The 9448-nt window shown below is 36.5% G+C and overlaps 1 non-coding gene across 1 annotated transcript; it reads left to right on the forward strand.

Moving 5' to 3' along the window:
- The first annotated feature begins 5128 nt into the window (after window positions 1-5128).
- Window positions 5129-5237, forward strand: LOC141609797 (small nucleolar RNA R71). The gene has a single exon (XR_012527707.1). It is a non-coding gene; the product is annotated as a small nucleolar RNA R71 (small nucleolar RNA).
- Window positions 5238-9448: the final 4211 nt, after the last annotated feature.

Below are 9448 nucleotides of genomic sequence, written 5' to 3' on the forward strand. Positions count from 1 at the left end.
AGTGGAGGGTTCGGGTGGAGAGGCCTCGGTAAGGTAACGAAGCTTGTCGTCACCTTCGGCGGCTAATTTGAGTTGGGCATCCCATTCGGAGAAATTTGACCCATTCTTTTCAAGTTTACATCGATCCATAAAGGATCGGAGCCAAGATGAAGTAGCAAGTGGTGTAGCATTAGGAGTTGGTGTTGATGTTGCCATTTGTTATGAAAAAGAAGTGGTCTACAAAACAAAATATAAGGAGTAAAACAAATGTCGTTTTAATTATACTCGTAAAAATGTATGATTTAAACAAGTTTTACGCATTTTTCTAGTGACCTCTACCCAACTAGATAAATGATTCCAAGACCCAAATTCATATCGACTTAGGCACGGTGGGGCCGATACATCCTTTATCAATATAACTCGGTGGATTAACGTTTAATCGATTCTACTTTTAGAACTCTCGGTCGATAATATTACATTAACAATTATCTATAGCCCAAAACACATCGACAAGGGCACGGTGGGGCCGATACATCCCTTATTAAATACTTTTGTTGAGTTCAATCCAAATTTCGAATAAATGTGTCCATGATCCAAACCCACATTAACTTGGGCACGGTGTGGCGATACATCCCCTCATCAACATGAATTCGGTGGATTAACATTCATCACCCACTTCCCCTACGTAACAAGGTTTGTACCCCGGTGGGGCCGAGCGCACTCCCTCGCGAAATAGGTTTTCATGGTTTCTACTATTTGGTAAGGCTATGTCTCAATTGATAGTTTTAGCGAGAGGTCATGTCAATTCATTATCTATCACGTTTTAAGTGAACTAAAGCGGTGAACTACGATAATTTTAATTGACACGGTCGATAAACTCGATAAAAAAAAGAAGACAATGCATGTTTAGTTATGGCGATTTAGCGATGCATGTGACATAAAATAAAATGCAAGCATAAAGAATAAATAAATCCTAGTATGGCCTTCCTAAAAATAGAAAAACTATTAATCTATTACATATTCGGAAACCAACTCCATTGGTCCCTTGAACTTCGGTTGTGACACGCATCTCGAGGTAACACCGTCTTTATGTATCGCCATTCTTGAAGTAATCCGTCTTTTGGAACTCCTATGAATAAAAAAATACATAATAAATTACATAATTTCCTATTATACATTTGTAACTAAAATAAAATAAATCTATTAAATTACAAAATGGTGATACGAGATCACAATAAAAATTACAACCGAATCGATATTCCCATACATTTCGGGAAATACCAATTTAAAATCTAAGGCCATACTAAGTAAAATTACATAATTCAAAAATTACATAAATTAAAATTATGACAATCATAAAGAAAATGCAGCATTATAATATGTATGAACATGCTCAATTTTTTATGCTAAATCGCCTTTAAATAGCCAATATCATATATTACTCGGTTTTTACGGATTTGCGTGATTTCAACGTTTTATAATCACAAAAATACATAAACTCATATTTATGAATAAGTTAATTACCCTAACCTCTTAGGACTCAAAATTTAGTCTTCACTAAAAATTTGACCATAATTAACCTTTATTTACAAAATTGTTCATAAATGGACCAAAAATTACAAAAATAAGCTATTAAACTTCAAATAAATCCAAAAATTCCAAATAAATTCAAAATTTGAAATTTAAATTCATGAACATTCTGGAAAAATTCCATGACACTCATAATGTTCAAAATCTTTAGGTTAAAAATTTCGAAATTTTTTCCGAAAAACAATGTTGCGGTTTATCGATTTATAATAAAATAATCATAAAAACATGGAAAAATTATTTTCATTAACTTTTCAATTTTAGATCTGAAAAATATAATAAAATTCAACATTACACGTTTTTCCTAAGTCATAGATTATGTTTTATTAATTTTCCACTAATAAAGTCACTATTTATGCTATTGTTCTTCAAAAATTCATAAATCATGCTAAAAGATTTCTTTATATCCAATTATTTTACACACATCTTTTAAAATTGCATGTGACAACATATTAATTTTATATGACCAGATTCGAAATTTAACTCATATTAACCTATTTTTCACTTAAATCCGAATTTAATAATGAAAAATTCATTTTTCGAGCATAACTAGTCCAAAAATTATGAAAATTTACAGGTTATCTCAAAATAATATATGTGACAACATATCCAAAAACCAAGTGAAAATTCGAAGTATAGCTATTTTTAGACCAAAAATGACATTTTTACTCATAAAATCACATTTAAATGCCATTATTGTAAATTATGAACAATAAAAATCCGAAAAATTAACCAAAATATCCTAAAACACTTTAGGACCAGAAATATTAACATGCATGTAATAATTTCGTGATATATCATAATAACACAAATTTTACAAGTTTTATTTGTTATTCATATAACTCGGAAAAACTTTTAACCAATTTGCATGCAAACAACCGTGGCTCTTGATACCGATTGAAGGAAATGTAGATTCATATACATATTAACATACTCATATATGTCTAAATTAATTTGACATAAAATTAAAATGGATTTTATGCATGGAAACAATAATATAAATAGAGGAGAAATCATGTCCTTACATTTAATATTTCGGTTATATTGGGCACAAGAGAGATCACCTTTCTCTCTTGCTCTTGAGCTATTCCCTTATGGATGAACAAGATCTAAGTATAAGATCTCTCCCCAAGCTTTATACCCAAGGCTCCTCTTAATTTTAATTAATATTACAATACTAGTATAATATTAATCAAGGTAGAAAATTGAACCAAAATATTTATAAAACTCTTATATATTTCGGTTTTTAAGAGAGAAGAAGAGAGGAATTTTCTTCTCACTAGAACTATATATTTTTGGATGAGTTGAATGAATGAATACACTAAAACATTTTAGTGTTATTAGGTGAAAATTATAGGAAAAACAATGATGGCATTTGCCTTCTCCAAACCGTGTAAGAGGAGGACATAAGGTGAGCCAATGCATGGTAAGGTTGTTCTTCACAAGGAACAATAGGCTTGCATGGCTAGAAAAGTAAAACAATCATTATGTTTAGCTACTAATTAAATAATTAATTAGCTTAATCCACCACTTGTTTTTTTCGGTCCATTTGATAAAATGGATTCCATATTATTTTTGTCAATTGTCAATATGTCACATGTCATGTGTGACATAAATTTGTTATGTATTTTTAACATATTAAAAATCAACGTATTAATAAAAATACGTCACATACAAAAATTGACTTAGTAATTTCATAATTACTTGTGCCAAAAATTTTACCAATTATAAATTACAACTGATTGTATTTATAACAATTCATTCAATTTAATTGTTACATTTAAACAATCATTTCATCCGAGTAATGATACAATTCAATTACTCAGACCGTATCTTATTTAATCACATTTCAATATGATACGTAAATTTTACTTCCAAAATCGTCCGTCAATTTTCAAGTAATTTAATTAACTCGCAACATTATACGATTAATTAAATAATCAATTAAGAGTATTGCCCTTTAGGTATGACCTAGGGGGTCAACTGATCACCACCGTCACACGACAGTAATGTCAAACTCTAGTCAGCCAATCATTACCGATATATGTTGACCAAATTGACAAGAACAATATTACTTCCCAATTGTATTCATTTTATTGAGACTTAAACATGTGATCATCATGATCAACAGTCGTGATCGCATTATTGTCGGAGGACACATATTCCAACACTCCCATCCCCAACCTTTTACTCACCGAGTACGGCATGACACTCACACTAGCCCCTAGATCACATAAGGCTTTGTTGATCGTCGTGTCGCCAATGGTACACGGTATTGAGAAGCTTCCCGGATCCTTTAACTTTGGAGGTGAACTCCCTTGAAGTATTGCACTACTCACCTTAGTGAAGGCGATAGTCTCAAGCTTCCGGATCGACTTCTTCTTTGTGAGGATATCTTTCATGTATTTCGCATAGGCCGGCACGTGATTGATTAATTCCGTGAAAGGAATTGAGACTTCCAAATTCTTCACAATTTCCATGAACTTTCCAAGTTGATCATCAAATTTGGGCTTGGCTTGACGACTTGGAAAAGGAAGTCTAATCACAATGGGCTCCTTCTCCTCGGCCTTGTCTTCATTTTTCTTTGAACTTTCTTCTTTGATGATTCTCCATCTTTGGAGTTTTGCACAATTTCTTCCTTTTCACTAGCTTCCACAACTTCATCCTCAACTTGCTTCTTCGGTGCTTCATACCTTGTACCACTTCTCAAGTGAATGGCACTAACCGTTTCATGTCTAGGGGGATTACTTTGAGGTGGTAATTGCCCCTTTTATCTTTGTGAGCTTGAAGATGCTAGTTGAGTCAATTGTGTTTCCAACATCTTGGTGTGAGCTAGAATGTTGTTGATGGTGGTTTCCTTTGCTTGGCCATCTTTTTGCATTTGAGTGAAAAATTCTTGTTTATTCTTTTGCATTTGGAGGACCGCTTTTTGGACATCAAAACCTTGGTCATTTTGGTGATTGTATGGATTTTGATTTTGGTAACCTTGGTTTTGATTGTAAAAGGGTCTTTGATTTTGGTTTCTCATGGGTGGTGGAGTGTATGTTGTTTGAGGGTTTTGAACATTTTGGCTTTTGTATGAGAGATTTGGATGGAATTTGGTGTTTTCATTGTAAAAGTTGGAATAAGGGGTGCCACTCTTGTATGCTTGGAAAGCATTCACTTGTTCATTTGTTCCCCTACATTCACCTTGATCATGTCCCAAAGTTCCACAATTCTCACATATCCCACTTGGGATTGATAAGGATGCCATCATGGCATTAACATGATGCTTTGATGATTTTGAGTTTTCCTCAAGTCTAGCCATAGCTTGTTCAAACTTCAAGTTGATTGTGTCAATGTGAGCACTAAGTTGAGCACCCAATTGAGTAACGGAGTCCACTTCATGCTTTCCTCCTCTAGTAGCCTTGCGAGGTCTACTATATTGTGAGTTATGGACCGCCATTTCCTTAATCTTGTTCCATGTTTGATTGTCATCAACTTCGGTGAACATTCCATTTGATCCCATATTGAGAATGTTCCTAGAATCTTCATATAAACCATTCCAAAATTGTTGTACCAAAAACCATTCGCTAAGTCCATGAGCGACAAATTCCCTTAAACCGCTCCCAAGCTTCATACAAAGACTCTTCATCCCTTTGCTTAAAACCCGTAATTTGAGCTCTTAGCATGTTAGTCTTTTCCGGTGGGTAGAATTTTTTGTAGAAAGCTAGAGCCAACTTCTTCCAAGAATCTATTCCAAGGGTCAATAATGTGATCGCACTATTGTTGAGGACACATACTCCAACAATCTAAGCCCTTACTATGGAAGTTCTGAAGGACAGGAGGACACAGGCTTGAGGTCAAGCCCTTTTCAGGAAGGAGGGGTTGCAGCAGGAGCTGTTAACCAGGCTAGCAATCTTTCAGAGGAGGGCCAAGGAAAATCAAGAGCACCCTAATTCTACCAGGGGTACCGGGCACAAATCAGGCCACAATAAACCAGAATCAGGCTAACAACAATGATCAGGCAAGGTCTACTGTCAGTCCAAGTTCAGCAGCTCACAAGTACATAATTCAGGTTAACCACCAGCCGAGTCTTTGTTCAACTAAGACTAAATCAACCCTAAAGAGCCACGCTTAATTTCCTTTGCATTACACAAAACTCAGTCTGAGAAGCAAGTTGCGGGAAGGGTAAAATGGATAAAGCAAAATTGCCATTTTTGGCCAAAGAGGGAAAAACTCTCAACAATGAAAACCTTCGCTTATTTCACCATTCACAGATAAAGCCTTGAGCCCCAAAAAATGCCTGGACCAAGGCCATTTGACCTTCAACAACCAGCCAAGGAAATACAACAGTCAAGAGGGCAACCCGTCACTATCAGCGTGCAACTCTTTTGTTCTATTCAGTTTGCCTTAATTTCCTTTTGTATCTGTTTTAATATATTTACAATGTTCTTGTTTGTTTCCTTATACTAATCCTGGCCCATAGATGGAGTTATCTAGGATTTTATGTGTACTAAAAACTTAACAGAAAAGCCTATATAAGGACCATTCCTTAGTCTGTTTTACTCAGACTTTGACTAATGAAAAAAACCTTGAGATTTCTCTCAAAAATTTGCAAATCTTCTAACTTTGCTGAGTCTTATTTATAAGTTTAACATATTAATACTTTGTGCTTGCTTAGGTGTTGATTAAGGATCTGTGGTGTTACTTAGAACGGGTATGTGCTTGCTTGAACTGTTTTAAGTGCATTGTCTAATTGAGTTTGAATTGATTTTGTGCTTGCTTGAACAATTCAGTCTTAATAACCCCCAAATTATTAAGTTAACCTTTTTTGCTTGTTTGAGGGTAAATTTGTTAATTATATCCATGTTTCTAAGTCACAAAAGAGTCATACAAACGCAACTAAGAAAACTGTCTGAGAAAGTCACCAGTATCAGTCTGGTTTTCTATTTATTAAAAATAATTAGATTGTGTGTAAAATTATGAGATTTTGCACGGTTTAAGTTATCTTCTTAACTGAATTGTCACTAATTTCCATAATTTTTCAAGTCCATTTAATATTTTTACAAAAATTTTCAAGTTAATTGCATTCCGTGAGAATTGCTCTTTTGTCTGTTTCAGGGTTTGTTCAAATTGTGTCTGTCCCCATATCTTACACTGAAAATTCTGGTAATCAGAGCTTAGGTTATAACACAATCCTATCTTGTGTTAGTCCTAAGTGAGAGAAAAGTGAGTTTATTTTCCCAGCTACATCAAAACTACAAAAAACAACCCAATGAGTGAAGAGAGATTAGCAGGAATGGAAGCAAAGATGGATCAGTTAACCAACCTGGTTAATGTGACCCTGGAAGATGTCAATACTGTCATGGCAAACATTCCCACTCTAAAAAGAGGAAGGCCACCACCCTACAGAGGAAGAGGCAGGGTTAGAGGTATCTTTGGAGTAGGAAGGGGCCAACCACAACATGAGAATGAAGAAGAGCTCAACTCAGAATCAGAAGGATCTATTATGGAAGAAGGTAACTATTTAGCTAGAGATAAGGATATTAAAGTAGAAATCCTTGATTTCTATAGTAGTTTAAATCCCGAGGATTTATTAGACTAGCTTAGATCTGTTGAGAGAGTCTTTAAGTTTAAAAATTATGATGACAGAAAAGCTTTTAAAGTTGTCATCTTAAAACTCAAGAGCTATGTGTAATACTACGGATTTCCTAAGCAAGTACTCGGCCGAGTATGGCCTACTCGGTCGAGTAAAGGGTGTCGTGTATCCTGGACAGTTTACTGCCAAGAAATACTCAGCTGAGTATGTGGAATACTCGACCGAGTAGACGGTAGTCGGCCGAGTATACTCTATACTCGACCGAGTATCCGGTCTGACGGCTGTTATTTCCGCTGTTTGATATAGAGATGATTAGAGTTATCTAAAACGCTTTAATCAGTTTCTAATCATTTTTTACAAAACCTAAATATTTCAACGACGCTCTAATCCTCTCCAAATCTCTCTCTAGTGCGTGATTGTTAGCAAGTTTCTTCATATTTCGTTCTATGGTCGGTGTCGGTAAGTCCTTGATTTCATTAATTCTTTGATTATCGTTTAGGGTTTGCTTTGATTTATAAATTGGGGGAAAAAAGGTGATGCACGTGCTAATTGGAGTTTATGTGATTGTTGATATGTGAGAATTCGTAGAGGAGCCTTTCTAGAATGCCTTGCTTGTGTCTCTTTGCAGTTTTGCTAAGGTAAGGTTTTCCTACTAAGTTCCTGTTTAATTGATTTGAGATTGTGTTGTATTGTGTACGATTGATTGTCTGCTGATCATTGTTGGAGAGTTTGTGTTGGTGTGGTTGTGGTGATGGTTTTTGAGTGAAGTCACTTGAGGAAGTGGCTTCACGCCCTAGTTTTGCCCTTTGTGGAACCCGTCATAGAAGAGGATGTGCACATTAATGAACAGGGTTATCGCTCGTTGATGAGCGGGGCTTAGGTGGGGATTGGCTGCAGTCTCCCACTGGCAACGAGGATTACCTGTTGCGATGGGTAATCTGGCAGGGCTATACACGTTGGTGTGTAGTCGGTTTCTGTGTGAGATCAGGAGTTTTGAGGTGGATGATGATCAGCTGGTTGTCTTTTTGTACTTGTCTTACTTTGATTATTCAGTAACTGACCCCGTTGTTGTTTTATAAAATCTGTGGGGATCCATTCGGGGATGGTGAGCAGATTGCGACAGGTGATGATGTTTCCTAGCTACGGGGCCGTCGTGGGGAGTCATCACTCGAGTCTAGCTTCCGTTGTCAAGAGACTTAGCTTTCAGTTATAGTTGATAAACATTTGTTACTGTACTTTGGTTTTGGATTTTAAGATTATGTAAACTGTAACCTTTTATACTTTTATAAATGTGTTCGGATTGTTAACTTTGATATACCAACCTCGGGCAACTGAGATGATGATGGTCTCTCATGCTAGGGTGGTCCTGGTAAGGCACCTTGGTATGTGGGGGTGTCACAAAGTGGTATCAAAGAGACGATTCTGGCACCTAAAACTAATGAACCCAATGAACTTAGGGAGTCAAATAAAATGAACTCGGGGAGAGTTCTTTGGAGCAACCGCAAAGACTTGGGAGATGTCCCGAATTCGCATTAAGGCCCTCACGATCTCAAGCCGGTCACATGGGGGGAAACTGTTGTATGTCGAGTCATGTGTGTGTAGTACTTGGAACTTGAATCTTGCTCGACGGTTGGATGAAATGATAAAAGTGGTGGAACGTGATTGAATGTGAAGAATGCATTGAGAATTTGCCGATGTTAGATTTTAAGCATGAAATTGTTGAGCGTTTTAAGTGTTTATTATGTGTCTTTCAATTGGGTAGCGATATATTGTATACATCTTGGTAGGAAAGCATGTTTAAGTAAGTTTATGATATTTGCAGCCCGTTTTTGGCATGACTCGGCCGAGCAGAGCAGGTACTCGACCGAGTAGGCGGGTACTCATCCGAGTAACCAAGCACTCGATCGAGTGTTGTTTGGGGTGTGCGAAGTAGTAGCTTCTGGTTGTGTTTTACCCATAATCGACCGAGTATAATTTGGGGTACTAGAGCATACTCGACGGAGTATTACCCATACTCGACCGAGTATGTTTTCTGTGTTTCTGACGTTGGCTTCTGGAGTGGAACACTCGACCGAGTACTTATAGTACTCGACCGAGTAGTCCATACTCGAGCGTGTATTATCTTACACTCGGCCGAGTGCTTCTTTGACAGAGGGTCATGTATATTTTGAGCCATAGGCTTGGTGCTTACGTTTCCTTGCTTCTTATCAGCTCAAAATGTTGGCAAAGAAGTCAGCCGAGTATATCCAAGTATCTGAGATGACCACAGATGAGGTAGCCCGTATGATCGAGCAGTAGGAT

This window comes from Silene latifolia, chromosome 10 (genome assembly GCF_048544455.1).
Source record: "Silene latifolia isolate original U9 population chromosome 10, ASM4854445v1, whole genome shotgun sequence".
Lineage (NCBI taxonomy): Eukaryota > Viridiplantae > Streptophyta > Magnoliopsida > Caryophyllales > Caryophyllaceae > Silene > Silene latifolia.